This window comes from Peromyscus californicus, unplaced genomic scaffold, assembly GCF_007827085.1.
Source record: "Peromyscus californicus insignis strain IS unplaced genomic scaffold, ASM782708v3 Scaffold_17__1_contigs__length_78620276, whole genome shotgun sequence".
Taxonomy (NCBI): domain Eukaryota; kingdom Metazoa; phylum Chordata; class Mammalia; order Rodentia; family Cricetidae; genus Peromyscus; species Peromyscus californicus.
Genome location: NW_026294469.1, coordinates 33,216,868 through 33,228,260, shown reverse-complemented (window position 1 = coordinate 33,228,260; position 11,393 = coordinate 33,216,868).

Sequence of the window (11,393 nt, the reverse complement as noted above, 5' to 3'; positions counted from 1 at the left end):
TTGCCCAGTCATCGATAACATACACCTACTTGCAATGTATGGTAATATGCCAGGACATAAACCCAGCCCAGACTCCAGCAAAAACATCAGTTCTCAAAGATTGGGGGAAAACAAAGACAACCTAAGAAATCACTTCATTTGCCATCAGAGGATGCCAAGGCAAGAGAGAATGCCAGTCATTATTCTTTCTACCCTCCTCTTTGGAAAACTGTAGACATTTGGACCCAAGAACAGAAAAAAAGACAAGTTCGAGTTCACACAACGAGTTAATTGCATAATTGGCACATAACATACCACCAGCCCACAATTATCCTAAACATTCCCACTATCCTCAATGTTATTACAAGTATCATTTTCTTTTCTTTTGTTAGTGTATAGTTTGTATGGAATAAAAAATTTGTGCATATTTTACACACATTTTTAAATTGTTAAGGTATAAATCCCAATGGAGTTTTCCAAACCCAGCAAATTTTGTACCTGTGTTCATACTCATGACACATTATGTCTCAGAGAAACCATTTCATGCTCACATGTACTCCCGTATCCTCCTCTCTCCCTACCAATCACTCACCTGTTTCCTCTAGCTACAATATTTTCCTTCTTTGGAGAAGGTTATACAAGTGGAATTCTTCATGCAAAGTTTTGCATTTAGATCCTATCATTTACAATGATGCTTTGAAATCCATTCGTACTGTCACATATGTAAGTAGTTCATTCTTGAGGCTGCATCAGCATCTACTTCAAGGAGCTATCTAAGCTTTATTATTCATTTACCTGTGAAGGATATTTGCATTCATTTCAGTTTGGGGTTATTAACAAAGTCACCGTAACTATTTATGGGTGTGTGCATCTGTATATAAAGTAATACACAGGAAAATATTATATATATACATTCAGGAAACTGTTTAATGGGTCAATATGGCCAAGGATATGCTAAGATACATATGTATATGTATGCATAGATATATATGCATAAAATGGCAGAAACAGGGCACCAGAGAATACGTTCCTATTTTACACTCTACCAACAATGCATATGAGTTTCTATTTTTTAATTTTCTGTTGCTTTTTGTGTTTGATTTATTTTAATTTAATCCAGTTTGATAGGTGGATGGAAAGAGACACCTTTGGTTTTAGTTTTAGTCTTCTAGGACTAAGGGAGCATGCTATCATTTCATATATGTTTTTATGTCCATGTTTGTACGAGACATTTGATCAGATCTTTTGTCCACATTTTAAAATTGGGAAATTTTCTAATTATTTCACTTTGAAAATAATGTGTATAGTCTGACTTTAAATTTTACAAAGAAATATGAGTTTTTCTAGTGATGGGATATTTTCTTTTCTAAACAGTGTCCCTGAGTATGTGTGTTTATCTTGTATTTAGGGTTATATCTAGGAAACTTTTGTCTAGACTATAAGTAAAAGATTTTCCATTGTAATTTTATTCCTGAAATTTTAAAGTTTTTGTCTTTAAGCAATGTGAACCTGTTTGAATTAATTTATACATAGAACAGAGTATAGCCCCAAATTGCTTTTCCTTTTTCCTTTTTCCTTTTAAGAATACCCACATATTTAACTTGTGCTAAAAGGAGTCTTTTCTCCGTTTGGTTATCTGTCTACATTCAATGTATACAGTTGACCACAAAAACAAAAACGTTGACATACTCCTGGACAGTATTCTATCCCATAAATAAGCTTAGCATATACACCACACACGCACATGCACGCACGCACACGCACACACACACACACATGCACGCACGCACGCACGCCCCCCCCCACACGAGCGCGCACACACACACATGCACATGCACACGCACGCACACACACATGCACGCGCACACACACGCACGCACAAGCACATGCACACACACACACATGCACATGCACACACACACACACACACACACACACACACACACACACACACACACATTCTGGTTGCACTGGTTCTTTACCTTTCTATTCAAACAGCAAGTGAAAAGTGTCTTCAGTGACCTGGCAATCCCACTCTTAAAATCACTTTACCAGCTTCTGTACAACATCCTCTTAGAATTATGAGTTACATTTAATTTATGGATAATTTGAGGAAGACTTTTTTTTATAACACATTAAATTTATTTGCTTATTTTTATTTATTTCAATAGAATAATATAAGTTTATGCATCCACGATATACTTATTTTCTTAGATGTATATTTAAATATATTGCATTTGGTATTAGGGAGACTGGTACAATTCAATTTCAGTTTCTAAGTAGTCCATGCATATAAATGCTGTTGGTTTTCAGGTGTTAATCTCCCTTTTCCCACTTGGTTGACGACACATTCATTCTGTGTTGCTGGCTCTTCTGCTGCATCGGTCAGACTTTCTACAAAGTCAGTGTTTCCATGAATAGAGTTAGTCTCAGTTCTTCCTACTTGTTAGGCACAGTTGCTTAGCTCACTGCTCTGGGGATGACTTCCAGCACAGCACCTTAAGGAGAAGTGAGAAAGGATATCTACACCTGGTTTGTAATGTTAGGGGAGAGGCTGTCATCATGACTAAGCATGTCAGCCGAGGGTGTTTCATAGACTTTCGTTAAGAAATTTCCTTCCTGTTTCTTGTTTACTAGCAAGTATACACACACACACACACACACACACACACACACACACACACACACACACCATATTGTATGTTTTACCTCTACATACATCTAACAAATATTAAACTGTCAAATGACTGTCACTATTATATTAATTACATGGATTTTTTCCTGTTTTAATAGGTCCATATTGTAACTATTGACCTCTAATTTTCTTGCCATTTCTTTCTCTTATTTTGGTATCAAGATAATGTTGGCCTCAAAAAATGACTTGGCTAATAATCACAATGAAATAGACTCAATGTCATTTTCTACCAGGATGCAAATCAAGATCAAACTCACATAGCACTTCACATCAGTTACTAAAGCCAGAACAAAAAGAATTAGAGCGACTGGGTTATAATGTAGAGGAGACTGTAGCTCTCAAAAAAAAAAAAATGCCTCTAAGAATGTAAAATGGTTCAGTTTTTAAGTTCTAGTCCTCAGACCACAAAACCTCCCCCTCTGAACCATATCCTCTTCACTGTCTCAATACATTCATTGACCTGTTACAAGCAACTGAAGAGGTTGAAAGTCTTCTTAAGGCTAAGGTGAGTCATGAGATGAGCAGGTAATTCTATTGCCATGTGTGATCTGTGGAAACTGAAACTGCATGTCCCCTAAAAGACTCACACGAACGCCCATCTCCTTGAAGGTTAACACTCAAACAGCATAAACAATATCTGCTAAAGTGTGACTTGATGATTAAAGTTTAGTATATTCATACAATTCAGGAATACTATTCAGGAATAAAAGGAAATGGCATATAGTTATATAAAATAACATCCAAGAACCTTGATAACAATGTAATAAGTGAAAGAAGCTGGATGCAAAAGCCATATATGGCATTATTCCTATATAAAAAAGACAGCAACAGGCCAGTCTGTACAGATCATAAGTTGTCGTTGCCAGGGTGAGGAAGGGAAAAGTTCAGAGGGAGAGGAGTCACAACTGCTAGTATGTATGGGTTTCATTTGTAATTGATGAGAGTTCCTAAAAGTGCCTGTAACAGGTCAATAACTGTATTGAAATAGTAAAGAGGATACTTCAGAGGGGTAGGTTTTGTGTTCTGAAAACTCTTAAAATTGGTTGGAAATTGTTTTATCCTCTTACATATTGTGAATGAGTTGTAGCTCTTTTATTATTTGCTTGTTCGATGTTGAAACATTTTATTGCTGAAGTCCTCCTGCATGCTAGGGAAGTGCCTCACCATTGTGCCCTATCACAGGCCCTTAGGGTGTTGTTCTTCTTGCTTTGGGTTTTTTATTTTTCAATTATTTGAGACAGAGTCTCACTAAGTAGCTCACATTGATTTTGAACTTACCAACAGGCTAATGTGGCCTCAAACCCATGAAATTTATGCCTTGTCCTTTCAAGTGCTGGAATTATAGGCATGTACCACCATGGATGAAGTTTTCAAGTATATGTTTAATTTCTTAATAGACACAGAAAACTCAGTATATTTCTGTGCCACAGAGCACGTGTGGTGGTCAGAGGACAATGAATAGGAGTCAGTTCTCTCTTTCTGTCATGTGTGGCCTGGGGGCAGCAGGTGACTTTACCTTCTAAGTCACCTCACTGGCCCAATCATTAAAGTTAAACCACACTTCATTCTGAGTACCATGATGGTGAAATCTCACATCATGCTACAACCCACTTGGAATGAGAATGGATGGGTTACAACCTTTCAGTCATTTTAGCTGACTGTATTATCAGATCAAGTGCCACTTGGTCACAGCACTTCTGTTCAAGTAAACTTTACTTTACTTTATAATGGTCCAGAGGGCAAGAGAAGCATGCTGTCAGTTCAGCTGAACTACAGAGAAGCCACCTTTAAGTGTAAAGACTCAATAAGGAAGGAAACTGTATGCTGAGATCATTATATTTCATTAACATTATCATGCATGTTGTTAGAAATTGTCTCTATCATTAGTTATCAGGAGTTACATGCCTCTTACTATGTTTGATTGGTGAATTAAACTTTATCATAGAAATGTATGGATGTTAGAACGTTATGTATAGACTGTGATACTATCTGCAGTTTTGTATATCCATTGGGGTCATGCAAACTATAGAAAAAGAGTATGGCTTTAGTAACTCTTCTGCATTCTTCTTGATGTTATGATCTGTGAATCACTGGGAAACTTGAGCTGTCATTGACTATTGGGTTTTGCCTCACAGATGTTGTAAATCTGTTATCATTTGTATAAACCAATCATATAATGTTTTCTTAGTTAATTAACTCTGTAGTTTTGTAATGCCTCTCCATGCCTTTGAATACTATTTGTTCTGAATACTATGTATTTTGATACTAATATAAAAAATATGGGTTTCTTTTAATTAGTGTCTGAAGCTACATCTTTTTATATTTTTAAAAACTTTTAGCATTCATTTATTTATTGGAGGTATGTGTGAATTGCACAGGGCATGTGAAGGTCTGAAGGTATTATATGGGAGTTATTTCATCATGTGGGTACTGGGGATTGAACTTAGGTCATTATGCTTGGTAGCAAGTTTCCTTATCCACTTAACCATCTTATTGACTTTTCTTGCTTTTACTTAATGTAATTAGTAATATATTTTCTTTTGTTTTCACATCCTTTTTTACCTACTTTCATATTGAACATTTTTGTAATGGTAATTTAGTGCTCTGGTTTTCAATATTTAAGAAAAAAATCACTATTTTCTGTAATTAATTTGGCAAATACATATATATATTCACACATACATGTGGAGAGAGTGGAGAAAGAGACAGAGAGACAGAGACAGATAGAGGACACACTGGAGAGGAGACTAAGGGGGTAGCTCTCTGATAGAATTAGTGTTCATTGTGCCTGAGGTCCTGAGTTCAGTTCCTAGAAAGATGATAGATATATATGCATGTACATTTGTCTCTCTCATTCCATCCCATTTGTCCAAGTGAACTATGACAAAATTCGTCTTCTGGAATGTCACCTCCACCCTCTGCCATGTTTTAGCTACTAGCAAAACAAAACCCACTGAACATCTAACCACCTTGCTTGTTTACACTGGAACCTTTAGCTCAAGCCTTGAATCTCATTCCAATGGGCGTCTGAAACCAGCTCTGGACTTAATTGTTATTCACACATTTAACAGGCACTCACTGGACACTCAATGCATTTATTCAACAGTCTTAACTTGCCAGTCATTGCCGAGTATTCAAGACAAAGGGTACTCAAGGATAAATAAAGCATGGCTCATTCTTGAGGCACCTGTAGCTTAATTGGTGTGGCAAATATATAAGCAATAACTCATGATTCAATACAGTATATGTTATCATGAAGGTGTGTGCAGAGTGAGCTGACAGAAGAAGTGATTGATTTGTCATGGATTAGATCAGTGACGTGATCACAATTTCTTTAAGAAGGATGCAATATTTAAACAATGAGTTGGTGGGAACTGGTTATTTCTAAGCCGAATATACAGAATGATAAACATGTAAAGCCACCTGGGGAAGGTGCTTCTGGTAAGATAATAGAGGAAGTGACATGGCTGGAAGAGATCAAAAGGTAATAATCATGATCAGAGAGTGCTGAAGTGTTAATAGCATTTATTAGAAACACACCATGCCAAGGTCTTCATTAGCATAATCTCACTTATACTTATAAAATTTGTATGAAGCTGATACTCCGATTGCTTTCATGCTGGAAATAGAGACATGAAGTTAGAGATCATAAGCTACTTGCCAAATCAAAACTCAGGAACTCAGAGAATGCTAAGTGATTTAGGAAGTAGGGTATGGACACCAACCCAGAATGTACACTGGATGTAAACAACCAGTGTGTACATTCCAGTACATACCAGACAAATTCTCCCTCTGGTGAAGTCACAAACTGATTGGTGGCCCTCTGGCTGTGCTTTAGGAATTATTCTACTATATTTCTGAGAGGAAGCCTCAAAAAGCAAATGTGGATGATACATTGAGAGGTCTTATCTGCATGTAAGGATCCACAGTATTAGGTGAGGGGGGTGACAGAGGATGTAAATGTAATTATTGTTTTAGAAATTTAAAAAATTGCACCAATGTGGAGGGCAACTTGCAATGGGGACTATCACAAAATAGAAACCTTAGGCTGCTCTCACTGTGTAACTGGATAAAGTTCCAGGGGTAACATTTACTGTGGAGGTAGGAGAAACAAATTTTAAGGATATCTGGAAAGAGAATCCACAGGACTTTGTTCAGAAAAATTGGTTCTTTGGTGATAAAGAGCTCAAGGAATTTCGCATTTCTAAGTAGTAATGGGGTGGTTGACAGTGTGCTTTTTAAAATTCTGGTTGGGAAAACACAGCAGGACACTAACAATGGGGTGGGGTTTTAATATTTAGTGAACTTTTTTATTCCCTACCTGGAAACATTGCTCTCTACTTCCTCCCCCCTCCTCTTTCTTCTCCCTTTCTTTTTTTCTTTCACCTATGCAGAGTAACTGAAGCACATTTGAGATTTTAGTCAGCTCCCTTTAATTGTTTCTAACGTGATCACTCCAGAAGCTGAGAGCTAATTCCTAGAATCAGGCTCTATTCCTCCAGGAACCTCTGCCTGTGTATGCTTCATTCCTTCTGCCTAGAGTGTCTTCTCTATACCTTGCTTGCATAGCCAACACTCATATAATTACCTTTCAACACCCAAATGACCCTCCATAACCCTTCACACACCCTGCTGATGTCCTGTAGGAATCTGTCACAACTCCATTAACATCTGTCTCTGCTGTAGCTATTGGAACTATTTGATTATGAGTTTGTCTCCTTAAGCAAAACAAGATTAGTGTTACGTATTTTCCAGTGCTAAGCAGAATACAAGGCAAATAGTACAAGCTCAAAACTGTACACTGAATGAAGAATTAATAAATGCATCTATGTCATGAGAATTAGCTATGTGACAAGTTGCAGACAGAAAGGTCTTTCAGTGACAGAGTGCTGGCACTCCTCAGCAACTGAGAATGACAGTCTCCCCTGCACTGTAAACATTCCTTCCAGGCCAGGTCTTGAACCTCAGCTGAATTGGAGCTGGGATAAGAGAGGGTCCTTGTGACTTCTAGATGAAGAATAGGGAGGCAAATATATTCCAGGGAAGATTCTCTTAGGGAATGCTCAGAGGAAAACACACTCCAGTTATTCTATTAAAGAGCATCTAGTGCCATGCATGATTTGGGCTTCACACACACTATTTATTTTTTATGTACTATTCCTTCGACATGTACTTGACTCCCTTTTGTCTTCAATGTAACTCCACGATATAAATTTTTATGTATGAAAACATTTTTTAGGGCATAGCCAAGCATAGTTACTAGATTTCACAAATGAGTATAAGAGTTCCCTATTAAATTTCAGTGTTGGCTAAAAGAATAAAGTCAGTTTTAGCTCAAACAATTAAGTAATTTTAATATAGCTATATTCTGTGAAATATCTGAGATATACTTCCTATTGCTCATTTGAACTTCAGTGGAATTAGCTATCTTGTGTGATCTTCAAGCTTTGTCTTCTGTTTGCCTTCTGCCAAGAATTAAGAAGGCATTATGGGCATTGAACATGCAGTATATCAAACTGAGATCAAGCTATCATGGGTGCAGAAGACCAACAATTCCTTCAGAGGCCAATAAGTACTGAAGAGGTCAATGCAAGGAACAGAGCAGATGCAAATAAACTAGTAAACTAGGCTGTGGACTACGGTGCCCTTTGCTTGATCTAGGCACTTTAACAGGGCAGCGGCTCAGTGGCCGCCAATGTAATATAATGTTCTGTTTACTAGCAGATTCTTGGGAGTCACACAACCTTGGGTCCAATCCCCTGCTCTGTCTCACAAAGAATTTGTAGCCTTTGACAAACTACCTAATCTTTCTAAACTTGTATTCCATTATATCAAACAAAGATAATAATGGCAGCTAAAAGCTGCTCTGTTTATGTGTTGTATCTCATTTACCATGTGACCAGAGTATTCTATTAGCAACAGTAGTCTTAATCTCAATGTTTCTTGCATGGTTAAGTGTCACATCTTTTGTGGGACAATCCAAGTGAACAGAATGAGAAAGGGTGGGATGGGATTACATGAAGTGGAATATAAGGGAAGGGAACACAGAAGAGAAGAAACAAGGGTAGAGAGGAGAGGAGAGAAGGGGTGATAAGAGGAGGTTGAGGGGAGAGAAGACAGAGAGAGGAAAGAGAAGAATATGCCCATCATTTATTTGCCCCTAGTGTGTACAAGGCAGTGTGCCACCTGCTCACATATATTTTCCTGTTGAGTCTACAAACAATCACAAGAAAATTAAATATTCTTATTTTTTAGACACTTGGATCCAAGGTACAGAGAAATTGAGGAATATGTCAATGTTCGTAGGAGCTAAAGTATAGTTCTTTCATTTGCATACTTGCTAACCAAGTTAGGATATGTTCTAGAAAAAAATCCACTGCTTCCTTTTACCAGCATGGGTAAAACTCTTTCATTTTCTCTTTATCTAAGTCAAGTTCATTTGCTTATGTCTGTGACTGACAAGGTATAGCCGGTTAATTGCTATTAGCCTGACATGCATGAAAGGCTCCGTACTGACTATCAGACATTTCATCATTGCTATTTAATGTACTGTGGAAACATAGGCCAGAAAACATTATGTTCTGATTCTACAGATAAAGAACCTGGAGCTCAGAGTGGCACCAGATACTGTCATACAGATACTGCTTGACAGAGCTACCTGAGGCAACCAGTTTAGGTTTCTGTTCTCAAAAATATCCACTACTGGAGTGCCCTTCCTTGCCCCGGACCCCATCCCTGGGCACCAGCCACTCCAGGGAAGACCTGCCCAACTTGGCCCCAGGTTCTGGCCACCGGGCAGGTTCCCTGCTAGCCCCACCGGGAAGGATCCCCTTCTCCAAGACCCCTGGCAGACCCTGCAGTCTCCACGCCCTGCCCTCACGCCCATCTGCCTGAGCCCCAAGCCTCTTCCTGAGACTTAGAGGCAGGCCCCCAGCTCCCATCTTGCTCCGGACTTCCCTTTTGGAAAACTGGTGAGTACCCTTCCTTGCCCCAGACCCCGTCCCTGGGCACCAGCCACTCCAGGGAAGACCTGCCCAACTTGGCCCCAGGTTCTGGCCACCGGGCAGGTTCCCTGCTAGCCCCACCGGGAAGGATCCCCTTCTCCAAGACCCCTGGCAGACCCTGCAGTCTCCACGCCCTGCCCCCACGCCCATCAGCCTGAGCCCCAAGCCTCTTCCTGAGACTTAGAGGCTGGCCCCCAGCTCCCATCTTGCTCCGGACTTCCCTTTTGGAAAACTGGTGAGTACCCTTCCTTGCCCCAGACCCCGTCCCTGGGCACCAGCCACTCCAGGGAAGACCTGCCCAACTTGGCCCCAGGTTCTGGCCACCGGGCAGGTTCCCTGCTAGCCCCACCGGGAAGGATCCCCTTCTCCAAGAACCCTGGCAGACCCTGCAGTCTCCACGCCCTGCCCCCACTCCCATCCCCCTGAGCCCCAAGCCTCTTCCTGAGACTTAGAGGCTGGCCCCCAGCTCCCATCTTGCTCCGGACTTCCCTTTTGGAAAACTGGTGAGTGCCCTTCCTTGCCCCGGACCCCATCCCTGGGCACCAGCCACTCCAGGGAAGACCTGCCCAACTTGGCCCCAGGTTCTGGCCACCGGGCAGGTTCCCTGCTAGCCCCACCGGGAAGGATCCCCTTCTCCAAGACCCCTGGCAGACCCTGCAGTCTCCACGCCCTGCCCCCACGCCCATCAGCCTGAGCCCCAAGCCTCTTCCTGAGACTTAGAGGCCGGCCCCCAGCTCCCATCTTGCTCCGGACTTCCCTTTTGGAAAACTGGTGAGTACCCTTCCTTGCCCCAGACCCCGTCCCTGGGCACCAGCCACTCCAGGGAAGACCTGCCCAACTTGGCCCCAGGTTCTGGCCACCGGGCAGGTTCCCTGCTAGCCCCACCGGGAAGGATCCCCTTCTCCAAGAACCCTGGCAGACCCTGCAGTCTCCACGCCCTGCCCCCACTCCCATCCCCCTGAGCCCCAAGCCTCTTCCTGAGACTTAGAGGCTGGCCCCCAGCTCCCATCTTGCTCCGGACTTCCCTTTTGGAAAACTGGTGAGTGCCCTTCCTTGCCCCGGACCCCATCCCTGGGCACCAGCCACTCCAGGGAAGACCTGCCCAACTTGGCCCCAGGTTCTGGCCACCGGGCAGGTTCCCTGCTAGCCCCACCGGGAAGGATCCCCTTCTCCAAGACCCCTGGCAGACCCTGCAGTCTCCACGCCCTGCCCCCACGCCCATCAGCCTGAGCCCCAAGCCTCTTCCTGAGACTTAGAGGCCGGCCCCCAGCTCCCATCTTGCTCCGGACTTCCCTTTTGGAAAACTGGTGAGTACCCTTCCTTGCCCCAGACCCCGTCCCTGGGCACCAGCCACTCCAGGGAAGACCTGCCCAACTTGGCCCCAGGTTCTGGCCACCGGGCAGGTTCCCTGCTAGCCCCACCGGGAAGGATCCCCTTCTCCAAGAACCCTGGCAGACCCTGCAGTCTCCACGCCCTGCCCCCACTCCCATCCCCCTGAGCCCCAAGCCTCTTCCTGAGACTTAGAGGCTGGCCCCCAGCTCCCATCTTGCTCCGGACTTCCCTTTTGGAAAACTGGTGAGTGCCCTTCCTTGCCCCGGACCCCATCCCTGGGCACCAGCCACTCCAGGGAAGACCTGCCCAACTTGGCCCCAGGTTCTGGCCACCGGGCAGGTTCCCTGCTAGCCCCACCGGGAAGGATCCCCTTCTCCAAGACC